This window comes from Podarcis melisellensis, assembly GCF_964234715.1.
Source record: "Podarcis melisellensis genome assembly, chromosome: 10".
Taxonomy (NCBI): domain Eukaryota; kingdom Metazoa; phylum Chordata; class Lepidosauria; order Squamata; family Lacertidae; genus Podarcis; species Podarcis melisellensis.
In genome coordinates, this window is record NC_138542.1 from 63,961,252 (window position 1) to 63,976,561 (window position 15,310).

At 44.9% G+C, this 15,310-nt stretch overlaps 1 long non-coding RNA gene across 1 annotated transcript; it reads right to left on the reverse strand.

Moving 5' to 3' along the window:
* Window positions 1-468: 468 nt before the first annotated feature.
* LOC309378916 lies at window positions 469-13,268 on the reverse strand. Its single transcript, XR_014172287.1, has 3 exons — window positions 13,182-13,268; window positions 9,686-9,730; window positions 469-656 (listed from the first exon to the last, which is right to left on the reverse strand). It is a non-coding gene; the product is annotated as an uncharacterized lncRNA (long non-coding RNA).
* Window positions 13,269-15,310: the final 2,042 nt, after the last annotated feature.

Sequence of the window (15,310 nt, forward strand, 5' to 3'; positions counted from 1 at the left end):
CTCAGGGGTGGGGAGGGGGAAGACTCATTGTTTCATCCGTCTTTTGCTTCATGGATCACCTAAAGGCATTCACCAAAAAAAAGGAGAAAAAGAAGAAAATGAGGCAATGCAATTGGCATAAAGTGATTCATTAGCTCTAATGAACAATGCCGATCATATTGTCTCTAAAATATGGTCGAAGGACGTTGATGTATATGTGCCTTAACTCATTCTTCCCAACTTTTATTAGGTACATATGTCTAAGGCAGACACAAATGAAACATTCCACAACTAGGCTCCCAGCCAAAAACTAATTTATTCTTTAATGTGGTAGTGATTACTTGGTGGTTCCTTGAGTAGAGATGACAGGTCCGCGCTAATGGAGTCATACTGTAAGTTAATATAAATCATGACAGAGCAATTAATTACAGAAACCGCTGCAAATCCCTTTGTTAGTTTTCCCCATCACCAGAAGGATTTAATAACGTTCATTTTGCTAAGTTCCAGTGACATTTACAAGTCTTAAACCATTTTTAATCAAATCAATATCACAGCGCTGCTGAATTTAGTTGTGCTACGCTAGCAAGTCCTGGAATGCATTGATACGAGTGCGCTCCTCGCCTTCTGTTTTGAATGAATCATACCGAATCCACATACTTCCTCTTCATTTGTTTACGCTGGATAATTGGGGTCAAAAAAATGATGGAGATCAGAATGGCAGGAGGGGCAGATATCACTGCCCCTGCGTAGGAACAATTTAGCATACAATGCTCTACACGGACAACATCATGGCAGCTCTTTACTTTCAATCTATAGGGCAGGATTCACTACAGATGTTTTGGACTACAGATGTCAGAACAACCATTGATCTCAATTGATCTTGGGGCAGAGCAACAATTCAGCAAATGCCTAACTTCCCAAAAACTAGGTTAATATTGTCTGGCTGGTAGTGTTTCTCTTGGGTATCAACTAGGGGCCCATATCACAACCTGAATCTTTTGATTTGGGGTGGTGGAGATGGAACTCTAGACCTTCTGCATAGAAATCATGTGCTCTACTCCTACCCCAAAAAACAACAACCAATCAACCATACTTTGGAGCTCCATGTGACCAGCAATCTCAATAAATTTCACCAGCACCCAAGGTAAAATTACACATTATAAGAAAGAAGGGCCTGTCACCCAAAATGGCAGCTCTCTGTCACATTCCTTGCTGTGAAACAACCCATGCAACTTATTCTGTAACCTGACATCATCACGTTGCTCAGTTTTTGCATTCTGCTCCAATTCTACCCCAGTTCTTTGGACATTCAGTGTCCAGTGTCAACTCTACTAAGAAGGCAAGTTGCATGTATATCCATATGTGGATTAAATAATATTTAATTTTACAAAGTAGATTTAAAAGGTTTTTATTGCAAGAGCCCCACTTAACAAAATTGCTCCTTTCTCTTATAGAGGATATGGTGGCCAAGTGATTGAGGCTCCTACCTCTATTCCTGGAGGATGATGAGTCCTGGCTCTACAGCACCAAATAACAGCATTTAATCAACCTGGCTCATTAGACTGCAAAAATCAAAAGTGTTTGGATGCAACATGTCCTACAGCACTTTCTTGCAAGACAGTCCATGAAATTGGCATGGCTCCACTACGCTAGCCATTGTATGAGAAACATTTTAATTCAACTTTGGACTTTCCTCTGATTGAAGGAGGCAGAGGGTCTTTTGAAGCCAAGTTGGGTAGGAGGAGGACAAAGCCTCTTATCTCTCAGGATGAAATGCCTTTGATATGCGGACTTGTTTCTATCAACACATGGATTTCTGAGCTCTTTGATGACATGGTTTCATGTCCCTGGGATATCTCATTTCACAGGGCTAAACAATAAAGAAAATGTAAAGCAACACAACACAAAAGGATGAGCAGCTCTTGCAACGTTGTTTTGCGTCTCTCCAAACAACAGAAACAACAACAACAACAACAACTTGAAGGGCCGTGGCACTGTATTTTATTTAGAACTCTTCCTCTCCACCACCCCACTCCTCCATACTGACAATATCCATATTTGCAACAATAACTTTCAGATCTCCACAAACCCCAAGGGACCCACCACCGGTCATGGAATAAAACTACCAAGCGCATGAGCAATGAATCATGAAAGAGACATGGAAGAAAGTCTTCAAAGGCATTGCTAGCTCTGAGGTCCAAGGGCTTTGGAGACCTTGTGTCATGCTCCTCCTGCTTCATCTTGCTGGTTTATTCATTCATTTGTGCGCAACTCAACAATAATAACAACAACAATGTTGCCTCTAGTCCTCGCATACACGTGCCGTCTAGCATGCATGGGGTGAAAGAGCCGGTAAGTATATTTTGGACAAAGAGAAGGACTTCTGCCTTTGTGAGAGCACAAGGCTGAGGCTGTTTACACACGAGGAATTCCGCCAACTATCTATCTTCCCAACTTTAACTCACAACAGTCTTGAGGTGGTGTGCAAAATTAAACATGCAATGCATTAATAAAAAACAGAATGTAATAAAATAAGCAGAGAACAAGAAGGAAATGAATAGATCAGATATTGGAAGGGAGCACCAGCAAAGGTCTGGGTGCAAAGGTAAGTCTTAGGGAGGTACTGAAAGATGAAGTGAAGATCAGGGAAGATGCCTGCCTCAATTTAAGAGGAAGGTGTTGTGATAAGAATTTTAAAGTCTTAGATATATAATAAATGTTCATAAATGTACCAACCAAGCACGTACATAGATCAGCACAGGAAGACCGACCTCAAACCATTTTTGATTCCCAAACTGACCAAATGTTTTCTCTGCAAGGTAAAAGGAAAACAGAAAAGCCTCCCAGTTGTCTCTTTCCTCACAAATCCTGTCTTAAGGGCACATTTAAGATATGAATAGGGTGTGAGCCTGTGACCTGGCTCAGGAACTAAGTATTTATCATTACAAAAGACCGGCCAGGCTCCCCAGGCAATCCAATCAAGTGGCCAATCCAATCAGGTAACCTGGCAGACAGGAGGTAAACAACGCACTCAGATTTCTGCTGTAGACTGCCCTTTCTGTGATGTAGGTATGATGTTTCTGGGGGTGGTCTTGGACTCCAGGGAGGGAATTTAAAATGTCTATATAAGGGTGGACACACCTTTGTTCTGGGTTCCTCCTCCCTCCTGTGTGTGTTGAGTGAGGACCCTGTTGCAACAGATCCATAAAGATCAGGCTTACTAGCTGCTCTGCTTCTCAATATTCTCTGGTTGGCCTCTGTTATTTTCTCCTACCAATAGGGAACCTACGTAAGGACTCTATATGGGCTCTAGGATACCCCATAAGGGGGAAAGGGCAGATTTTTTATTTACAACAGAGTTTTCCCACATGGGGTGGCACACAACAGAAATGTCTTGCCTTCTGGACCCAGCTAATTATAGGACCCGAGTGCAACAACACTTGCCTTCCAAGGCATTGTGCTTCTGAGATCATAACCATCATGACGAGCTGACAGCCTTAACCTGGATTTGCAATCTTTTAAAGTCACCCAAGTTGGTGGTCACCACTACAGCATGTGGGAGCAACTCTGCAGTTCAACTATGTTCTTTGGGTTGTGTCCAGTTAGGTTTTACTCAGAGAAGACGCATAAAAAGGCCATATCCATTATTTTTCGGTGGGTCTACTCTGACAAATGCTGGACACACCCCTGTACAGAGAAGTGATTATCCCTCTCATGTCTCCCCACCTTTAGTCACCTTTTCTCTAAACATAACAGCCCCAAATGTTGCAAGCTTATCTTATAGGGGAGTCGCTCCATCCCCTTGATAATTTTGGTTGCCCTTCTCCAGCTCTGCAAACCCGTCCTGAGGCAAGGCAACAGGATGGGCTAAGAGGTCTTCAAGTTCAGAGCACATTAAGCAAGTCCTATATTCAAACATCACACCGGGAAGGGGAGGGAGAGCCCTTCGTTCAAAACGCAGCTAGGCTGGAGGCTCCGACCGATTTGGGATCCTGCTTGCATAATCATTCTCAAAATAATAAGGCTCTAATTAGGCTGTTTGAATGTTTACATACATAAGATTCACTACAGGGGAGGCGGGAAGCACAACACAATGGTCTTTGCTTTGCACAGGATTTTTTATTTCGGGTTTTTTTATTTCTTTTCGTGAAGAGCGGATGGGTCTTTACTGGCAGGGATTCTCAAAATGACCTCGGTTAAAACTGGATTTGCTGTTGGTGCATTGCCCAGAAGGAGTATTAAATGTGGGGTTGTGGGAGACAGGCAGATGAGGACAAGAGCTTCATGTATGTATGTGTATCAACAGGTTTGTGTGTGTGTTTGCTTGTAATAATAATAATAATAAATTTTATTTATACCCCACCCTCCCTGGCCAGAGCTGGGCTCAGGGCAGCTAACACCAGTAAAATTAAAGGAAAAACATAATAAGGGGAAAAAACCAATTTAAAATACAGGTTAAAATGCAATTTAAAATGCAGCATCATTTTAAAAAGTAGCCCATAGATCAAAACCATAAGGGGAGGGAAACATTAAGGTCAGACTGAGTCCAAACCAAAGGCCAGGTGGAACAGCTCCATCTTGCAGGCCCTGTGGAAAGATGTCAAGTCCCACAGGGCCCTAGTCTCTTGTGACAGAGCGTTCCACCAAGTCGGGGCCAGTACTGAAAAGACCCTGGCCCTAGTTGAGACCAATCTAACCACCTTGCGACCTGGGACCTCCAAAATGTTGTCATTTGTGGACCTTAAGGTCCTCCGTGGGGCATACCAGGAGAGGCGGCCCCCTAGGTACGTGGGTCCTAGGCCGCATAGGGATTTAAAGGTCAAAACTAGCACCTTAAACCTGACACACAAACACAAAAACTGGAAAGAAAAGCAAGCCAGGGCAGTGCACATGGAGGTTCTGGACTGCCCAGACAACAAGACACCTCCCCATCTCAGTCTTGCTGATGTGATCCAGAGGAAGTACTGCAATCTATTTGGCACCAGCTTGGCTGCAGGAGTAGGGACACAGGTGGCACTGTGATCTAAACCACAGAGCCTAGGGCTTGCCAATCAGAAGGTTGGTGGTTCGAATCCCCATGACGGGGTGAGCTCCTGTTGTTCAGTCCCTGCTCCTGCCAACCTAACAGTTTGAAAGCACGTCAAAGTGCAAGTAGATAAATAGGTACCACTCCGGTGGGAAGGTAAACAGCGTTTCCATGCACTGCTCTGGTTCGCAAGAAGCGGCTTAGTCATGCTGGCCCCATGACCCGGAAGCTGTACGCCGGCTCCCTCGGCCAATAAAGCGAGATGAGCGCCACAACACCAGAGTCGTCCGCGACTGGACCTAATGGTCAGGGGTCCCTTTACCTTTACCTTTTGGCTGCAGGAGTTGCTGGAAGGAGGCGGACAAGGTGCCAGCCAACTGCCTAAGGGACTGCATGCTGGCTTTGTGTAGGGTTTTCTCCTGAGCCTTTTTTTCTCCTAAATATATCCCACAAGGCAGAGGAGGTTTAGTACTACAGTTTTCCTTTTCCTAGATGGGCTCCTGTCCCAGGAAGATGAGCCCCGTCTGCCCACAGCATGCACAAAAACTGCCTTATTGACTTTTGGACCCACTTCTAGTCCCATCTGCTCAATCTGCCAGAGTCCCTAACTCACCAAGGATTTGAGACCCATCGTCTACCCTCCCCTGGTTTAGCCGGCCAGTCGAAGCCGTTCCCGAGGTGCGGTCGCTGCCGCATGCTGTTGTGCCACTTAAAAGGTTTAGTACCAATTTAATTGACGGCCCCTCCTATCATTTTCAGCACTGTGGTGGGTGACATATTTTCATTTCTGTAGTAAGGCAGAACAGACCACTGACCTGAATGCAGCCAAACTCCCTTCACACCTAAATGGGGAGTTTTACAGCTCAGTCCTATGCATGTCTACTCAGCAGAAAACCCTTCCAAGTTCAGTGGGACTTACTCCCAGGTAAACGGGAATAGGATTGCAGCCTGAGAACAGTTCTGTGCAATCAGTCCAGCTGGCAGGACACTCCACTCTGCGCCATCTCCCAGGGGGTGGGAAGTTAATATACATAAGTCAAACCCTGTTTCAACACCTTACCGGTAAGTTTCCCCCCTACTTAATAATATGTTTCGTGTCTGAATGAGTTGATTTAAAACAAGCCTTTATATCTTAACCTAGAATGTCTTTCCATTCCCCCCGTCCTCTCTCTCTTTTTCCCCCTCTTTCTTTTTTCTTAATTCAAATTACACTGGGCATTAGAAGGCACCAGAGAATTCAAGGATCCCAGAGGAGGGTTTGATTAAAATTGGAGGTTTTTTTATATAAAAAAAAATTATGATCAGAGCAATAATTTCCTCTGCTCTTCACGCACTCCCCACGTCCATGCATTCTAGCATTACAGGAGTCTCATTAATAGATAGGTTGGCCCAGTTTGTCATCTGTTTCATTATGCAAAATATATACGTTTCATTTACAGTTCCTGTGGCGGGGGAAAATCAGTTACCTTCAGCAGAATATAATGATTTCTTTGGGTTTCTTCTCAGCCCCCTGAATGTCTCCAGCCCCTAAAATCTCAACTGGTGGTAGAATACCAGGAGAACCCTGATGTGTGCCAATTTTAACATAATGATCTTTATGTTCGCATTGAAATGCGAATCGTTAACAGTTCAGAAAGCTGACCACCGGGCAAACTGAACGGTTGACCTGTAAGGAAAAGAAAATAGCTTCAAAAGCTCTCTGAACATCATTAAAAGAGTTGTTTGACGTGGAAATTAAAGTCAGTACTCCTTAAATGGAGCCTTCATTCCAGTCTCTCTCTGGCTCTATTGACGCCTGTGAATTAAGAACCAAAAAGTTTTGCCGTACGGCTCTCATCTTTTTGACTAAAACTAAAAACAGAGCTTTCTCAGTTCGGCAAATGGATTAGTGGAGCACGGGTGCCATCCACGGTTGCCATGTGGCCTCCTTTTCCAGGACACGTCCTCTTTTTCACGAGTAGAGTCGTCATAGTGATCCATAGTTAAAAGTAGAAGTCGGCAAATGTGTCCTCTTTTTTTGCTCTTCAAAATATGGCAACCTTGCTAACCAGAGAATTTAGCTGGGGTAGTAAATGTGGTGTCCTCCAGCTGCTGTTAGACTACAACTCCCATCATTCCTCACCGTTGGCCATGTTGTTTGGGGCTGATGGGAGTTGGAGTCCAGCCACATCTGGAGGACACCAACCTGGCAATCCTTGGGCTAGAAAACAGTCCAGAGAATCCATGACTTTTGAAGAACAGCCATGGGCATGCAGACAGACCTTTTTGTGGCAGCAGGAGGGGCTGAAGATAAAAGGGGAGTCGGGGTATTTTAAGTCAGTGCAAAACAACAAACAAAAATTGTGTTTAAGAAAAGTTGTGTTGGAAGTTGTTCACACCACGTTCATTGCTTTTATTGCTCAGCTCGCAACTTTGTGTTTCTGTCCTGCTGGATCAGGACCGGCCCTACCATTAGGCAACATGATGTAGCCACCTCGGGCGGCAGATTCTCTTAAAATTCCCCTTCTCAACCCACTAAGCATCGTGGTTCCATTTGCTTGAGCAGGGGAATATCAAGAGGCTGCACACACAAACACACAAGCTGAGAGAAGGGAAGGATGGGCATCACAATGACTTTGTACAATGATCATTACACACCCACCCACACACAAACATACAAGCAGTGTTTGTGAGTGTAATCATCAAATCCAGCCTGGCTGTATGAAGATGTCTGGCTTCATAACACTGTCATTTTAGGAGATTACCGTATTTTTCGCACCATAAGGCGCATCTGACCATAAGGCACACCTACTTTTTTGGGGAGGGTCAAGAAAAAAAATATGCGGCTCTTGGGGGCTTTTGCGGGAGGTGGGGGAAGAGAGAGAGCCTCGCTCTGTCCCTTCCCGCACCTCCCGCAAAAGCCAGGGATAGCCGCGTGAAGCCTCCTCAGGGCAGTGGGATGAAGGCTCCCTGTTGCCTTGCGGAGGCTTCGTGGGCTACCCCAGAGCTGCTCAGGAGCTTGTGGGGCTGGCGGGGGAAGCCCAGGTTCCCCCCCCCAGCCCCAGGGACCACACATTTGCTCCATAAGACACACAGACATTTCCCCTTAGATTTTAAGAGGAAAAAAGTGTGTCATGGAGCGAAAAATACGGTAGATGGGATCTGCAACAAAAAGCAGCATGTTGGGAATGTTCCTGTCACCCAGCCATGCCCTCTTTCTGGGCATTCTATTCCATTTTCCCTCCCTCCTGGCTTTCTGTCCCCTCCCCCTTGCTCTCCAACAGCCAATGATAATTCTAAGGCCACAGAACATGCTCAGTCCATATTGGACCATGATTCCAGGGATCTTTTGTACTTCTGCAAACCTGAAACAGCCTCTTATGTGCTGGTGGTGCAGTTTTGGTAACTTAAGGATCTATACTTGGGAAACCTGAGCTCACTATTAGTATATATACTTATTCTCCAGCTTGGATGCCACCTATAGGCAATAAACTCACTTTACTCTTTTCTCACTGAACCAGTTTATCTGTTCCTGCCCCATGAAACATTGTACAGTGGAACCTCGACTCCCGTAAGCCTTGGGAGCCGAACGTTCCTTTTTTTATATAAATATTTATTAAACTTTTTCAAAATAAATACATTAAAAAACAAAAAGAAAAAACAACAAAAGTACAAAATACAAAAAAATACACAATCAGAAACAATAAAAACACATAAAATTCCCATTTACTTATTTTCTTTTAACTTGTTTTCCAGACCTCCTCATACCTCCCTTTCTTATATTCCAGTTCCAATTATTAACTCAGCAAATTATTAGTTCTCACCATTAATTTTGCTTATTTCAAAATCTTAATTTTTCATATATCTTAAAACATTACAGCTGGAAACTGCTTAATTTCTATCCAGCATCATTCTAGCATTCCTTAATTTTGCAATATTTCTGAAGATAATCTTTAAACTTCTTCCAATCTTCTTCCACCGGCTCTTTCCCCTGGGAGCCGAACGTTCCAGCTCCCGAACAAATGAAAACCAGAAGGAATTGTTCCGGTTTTCAAACGTTCTTCGGAAGCCAAACGCCCAGCGCAGCTTCCGCGGCTTCTGATTGGCTGCAGGAAGCTGCCGCAGCCAATCAGAAGCCTTGCCTTGCTTCCCGAGCTATTTCAGGAATCAAACAGACTCCCAGCACTGATTAAGCTTAGGAACCAAGGTTCCACTGTACCAGCCTAAACTATATTTATCAAGGTGCGGCATATACACATTACTACGATTTCAGGTGAAATATCTCCCCCCATATACCTCTGAGCTTATCACTGATAGGAAACCCCTTCTCATTTATTTATTTTTTTACTTAATGCATATGACACAAAAGTCATAAAGGATCACATTAAAATAGCCAGCCATTCAGACAAAGTGCAATTAAAATCCAGGAACATGATCACAACAACCAAAAATATCCTTGCCTGTTCTGATTAGGAATTCTCTCCGCTGACAAACACAGGTGTTTACTGAACATTACCAAAATTATACCTCATATTTTTTTAAAAAAAACAACAACATCCCCTTTTATTAAAACAAAACAAGACAGATGACTATACATACACTAATGTGTACACTAATGCATATTAGCATACCTGCCTTTTTCTCCCCCTCCCAAAGAGCAATTACTCAGAAGTAAATTCAATTAAAATAATTTGTCCTTACCTTCAAGCCAGCTTGCTTTACTGCCTAGGTTTCCTCTTGTCTGTGCTGAAAACAAAACAATTAAACAAGTCATTCTAAAAGTTGGATCCAGGCACTGTTGCAATCGGAAGAGTTGAGGCGGTTACAAGTTTCTAGGACTCATGACTGCAGATTCAAACTTCAAAAAGTGAGCACAGACAATGGTGGAAGATTGGAAGCAAGGAAACCAGGGAAGTGCAACTCAGTTTCATTTGAATTTTCAACTTATGCAATTCATAATTGCTTTATCCTTCAAGGTGTTGTGGAAGGGGCCCTTTTCACACTGCACTAAGCTAATTCAAACCTTGGTTTAGTGCAGGCATCCCTAACCTTCGGCCCTCAAGATGTTTTGGACTACAATTCCTATTGGCAAAACCTGTTGGTGTTTCGCAACTTTCCGACTAGTTGCAGGACCTTAGCCAGACCTAGAAGAGTAAACGCAGAATCCACGGAAGCAATTGGCAACTTGGCTGCAGACAGGCTAGACAAAGCAGGAACCAGGAACTTGTAGTTAGGTGTTTATTATATACAGTGGATTATTTACAGGAACAGAACACAGATCTTTTGCTAGCTCTCTCGAAGACAACTCACAACTCCTACACCGACACAGAACTCTGAACAACAAACTCCTGAACACTGAAATCACGAACTAACACATTACAGTTAGTAGGCCATTAATTATCACTCCCTTAAGAGAGCTTGACCAATCAGGGAGCTGTCTCCATGTCTCTGTTATCACCAGGCAGACTTACTCCTTCAGATTGCCTTCTGGCTGTCTGCCAAACCACATTGACTCTGTGTGAGTAGCTGCACGTACACAGTTTCCCAACAATTCCCATCATCCCTGACCACTGGTCCTGTTAGCTAGGGATCATGGGAGTTGTAGGCCAAAACATCTGGAGGGCCGCAGGTTGGGGATACTTGGTTTAGTGACTCATTTGAACTGGGACTATTACTTTAAGCTTTCTCCTTGCTAGTCACAAGGTTTGTTTTCTGCAATCATTACAACATCCCTAGAAGGCAGCCCTTTATTATTACCTCCGCACTGCGGATTGGAGGCATGGCGAAACCGACTTACCTGGTGACCACTTGACAAAATAAAGCTATTTTAAAAGGCAGCTTTTTGGATTACCGTTTACTCTCCTTCTTACTATGCTACACCAGAATATGCAAACTATTTTAATTGCATTCACAGCAGGAAAATTAGCTGCACCCATCAGCTCATGCCAGATTTCCAAAACTCTAACTCGACTAAATAATCAACAGGTAAATAAGGTCTTATTTAGAAAGATTTGAATGCAGACTTTAAGAAAAGCACAGGTAAGTTTAGATGCGGCACTGATTGTTCATGCTGGTTTTAAATACTTTGTGCAATAAGTGCAGTGTGCATAAGTGGGCCTGGTAAACTAAGGAGCCGTTGATTGCCGCATGAGCTCAATAGCAAATTCAGGCCCCACCTGCACTATAAAGCAGTATTATACCGCTTTAAATAGTCATGGCTTCCCCAAAAGAAGCATGGGAACTGTAGTTTGCTAAGGGTGCTGAGAGTTGTTAAGGAGATCCCATTACCTTCACAGAACTACAATTCCCAGAGTTCCCTTGGAAGAAGGATTGACTGTTAAACCACTCAGGAAATTGCAGTTCTGCCCAGGAAATAGGTGTCTTCCAAAGACACTCAGAGCCCTTAACAAACTACACTTCCCAGGATTCTTTTGGGGAAAGTATGAGTGTTTAAAGTTGTATGATGCTACTTTAAATGTATGGTGCAGATGGTGCCTAATTTTATATCCTAAGTAACAGATTGTTTCCCCCAAGTTGCGACCACCAAATTTCCCACGCTGGTTACCAGAAAACCAAACAAGCCTAAATTAAATCAAAGAACGAGTCACCATTGTTAGCCAATTCAGCCATAGAACCTTTCCAATGAAACACTAGGAAAACTGGAATGCAATCGCAGAATTTTCACATTGCAGGGTACACTGGAGTCCATCTAGCCCAACCCCTGCCCCACTCAGGACCTACAACACAGAATCTACAACTCCAGCTTCCCTGACAGCTCTCTGCACAGTTTCTGCTTAAATGCTGTCAGCATAAAAGATCCCACCACATCCCAAGGCAGGCTAGTCCACAGTCAAACCGCCCTTCCCATTAGAAATATTGGCAGCTGAACTCTGCTGCCTTACAAGTTCCACCTATTAGTTCTAACCCAGCTCTCTGGATCAACAGAAATCAAGGCTGCTCCCAGATTTGCACATGACAGATATTTGAAGGCAGATGTCGGGTTTGTGACTGCTGCTTGCCTGCTAACATTGCAGCATAGGAAACTGCTGTAAAAAGGCAAAGGTAAAGGGAGCCCTGACCATTAGGTCCAGTCATGACCGACTCTGGGGTTGGAGCGCTCATCTCGCTTTATTGGCTGAGGGAAACTGTAGACAGCTTCTGGGTCATGTGGCCAGCATGACTAAGCCACTTCTGGCGAACCAGAACAGCACACGGAAACACCGTTTACCTTCCCACAGGAGTGGTACCTATTTATCTACTTGCACTTTGACGTGCTTTCAAATTGCTAGGTTGGCAGGCGCAGGGACCGAGCAACGGGAGCTCACCCTGTCGCGGGGATTGAACTGCTGACCTTCTGATCGGCAAGTCCTAGGTTCTGTGGTTTAACCCACAGCGCCACCCGCATCCCTTGGAAACTGCTGTACAGACCACCAATCCAGATCACGAATCCATCCAACTCAATATTGTCAACACTGACCGGCAGTAGATCTCTAGGGCTGAACTTAACTTGAAAGCTAAAGCACATGGAATTATTTATCCAGCTAGTAAAACCAGACTTTCTACACTGCTGGATTTTTCCCCCTCATGCATTTCCCAGCAGTATATAACACATATACTTGCACACACATATCCCATTTCTGACAGCTGAAGATTTCTTTATACTCTTACAAAGATAATAAAAGTCTCATTAATTATCCAGCGATGTACAGTTTTTCTTTTGGCTATGGAACTAGCCAGAAGAAAAGACTGAGGCAAAACAGACGTGAAAATGAAGGCGTTCTTATGAAAGGGGTGGGGGAGTGAGAGGAGGAGGAGGAGGAGGAGAAAGTACAGGTTTCGGAAGGAAACAAACACAGCTAATTATGTTGGGCATCTTAAGCCAGAAAAACATCTGAGGTGGAGAGCAAAAGAACAGAACGTAAGGGGGAAGGCGAGCACCATCTTGGAAATACCCTGCCAGCAAACGCCAAAGGGAATCGAGCTACAGCCAGCTTGGCTGAAGGCCCAGCGCCATCTGTGAAATATTTTACGCAGTGTGAAATGGGGAGCCAAAGTTAAAAAACACTTTTCTTCAGTTTCTCCATGACAGAGGTGAGATGGGAGAAAGAAGCTCTTCGGCAGAGAGGGTGTAGTCTGGTAGCTAAAAGTGTAAGCTGAGGAAAGCCCGGTTCAAGAGGTACCTCGGCCATTAACTCACCAGGTGGCCTCAGGCTAGCCACTGTGCTCAACCCAAGCTCTCCGTCCACAAGAAGGAGAAGATAACATCAGCCTGTGTGCTGGTCCTGAGGGAGGTTTACCGCGCAGTGTGGTCTAAGTCCGGTCCTAGGTCAAAGGTAAGGAGGCTGTCCGTCAGGGGTGAAGCGAGTTCCAAAGCAAGGAGTCAGGCATGGTCAGGAACTCAAGAGAGCAGGTCAGGGTGCCAGCAGGAACAGGTTACCAATGACGTTGCTCCCGCAACCTGGGACTGGGCGGGCTGGCCTTTATCTCCTCCGAGGCATAGGGCAGCCCCGATCCACAGGTGACTCACCTCCCCTGGCCTGGAGGCGAGCACTCCTCCTGAGAGAACTTAGTTCCCTCCGCCTCTCTGCCCTGAGCATCTGCAGCTCAGGAGAGGCTGGAGGGTTACTGGACCCAGAGGCAACCTCACCTTCCCCTGACAGGGCTGGGAGAGGAGCACCTGCAGGCAATGGGTCCTCGATCACCTCCGGAGCCAGAGCGGATTTAGCTGGTGTCTGCTCCTGAGGATCCGGCACAGGTGAGGGCCCTTCAGATTCAAGCCCCTGCCCCGGCTCAGCCGGCCCTGGAGGTGGGGACTCCTGTGCAGGCTGGGATTCCTCAGGTTCAGCCTCTGAATCAGATTCCCAGGCCATCACAGCCTGTCTCTATGGCTGGAATAAAGATTAGTGAGGTAAATGTGAAGCCCTTGGAATTTAAGGTGAAATGAAATTCCCTGCACACAAACCTTGCCCAGGTGAATTTGGAGAACGCAAAACAAACTGGCAGCCACCATAGTTGCTGCTGCCATTTGAAGGAGACCTGAGGGGGAAGGCGTGTGTGGAGAAAGAAAAAGATGTCTCCCCAATAAATGGTTGGAGATTTTTTCCTCCCATTGTCAGCACATCCAGCTCCATGGTCCCCAACACTCTGCTGAAACAACATCCTTTATAGCTCAGCCAGAAGCACTCACCATGAGCTGTCCAGGGTCCTGCTTAGAGAGAGTCTAGCCTGGCCAGCTTGGGAGAGGTCGTCTTTATTGTGTCCACTTTTCCAGCAACTCCCAATAGAAAAGGAAGGGAACACACAGCCCTAAAATCTCTAGCAAAGCCTTGTCACAAGTTTCATTAAGACTAAAACTCACAGGTAACCCATGAAATATGGGCTATAAAAATACTGAAACGTCAAGACCAAAAACAAGATTGTTCAATGTGAGAATTGTTTTTACATCCAGTGGGGGGGGAGTGCCTCCTGATATCTATGCATGATGTGAATTATTTGACCCGAGAAATATTTCGGCACCTGCTCAAAACAGCTTGTTTTATTAGCATGCTGCACCGAAGCTTAATACAAAAATGGCTTTGGCTGGGGAAAGTTGCTATGAAAGTTTGATTGTCCACTTGCAATCTGCATTTAGGAAATTGCAAATGCAATTTGCAGGGGATGGGAAGAGTTCCGTGTTAGATACAATACTGATCCTCCTTTTAAGTCAAGAATTTAAATGATATTACTGTCTTGCCAAAGTGGTGCATGCTCTAGTTATCTCCCGCTTAGACTACTGCAATGCGCTCTATGTGGGACTACCTTTGAAGGTGACTCGGAAACTGCAATTAATCCAGAATGCGGCAGCTAGACTGGTGACTGGGGGTGGCCGCCAGGACCACATAACACCGGTCCTGAGAGATCCGCATTGGCTCCCAGTACATTTCCGAGCACAATTCAAAATGTTGGTGCTGACCTTTAAAGCCCTAAACGGCCTCGGTCCTGTATACCTGAAGAAGTGTCTCCACCCCCATCATTCAGCCCGGACATTGAGATCCAGCGCCAAGGGCCTCATGGCTGTTCCCTCCCTGTGAGAAGTGAGGTTACAGGGAACCAGATAGAGGGCCTTCTTGGTAGTGGTGCCCGCCCTGTGGAGCGCCCTCCCTTCAGATGTGAAAGAAATAAGCAGCTAGCTTATCTTTAAAAGACATCTGAAGGCAGCCCTGTTTAGGGAAGTTTTTAATATTTAATGCTGTACTGTTTTTAACACTTGATTGGAAGCCGCACAGACTGGCTGGGGAAACTCAGCCAGATGGGCGGGGTATAAATATATTTATTATTATTATTATT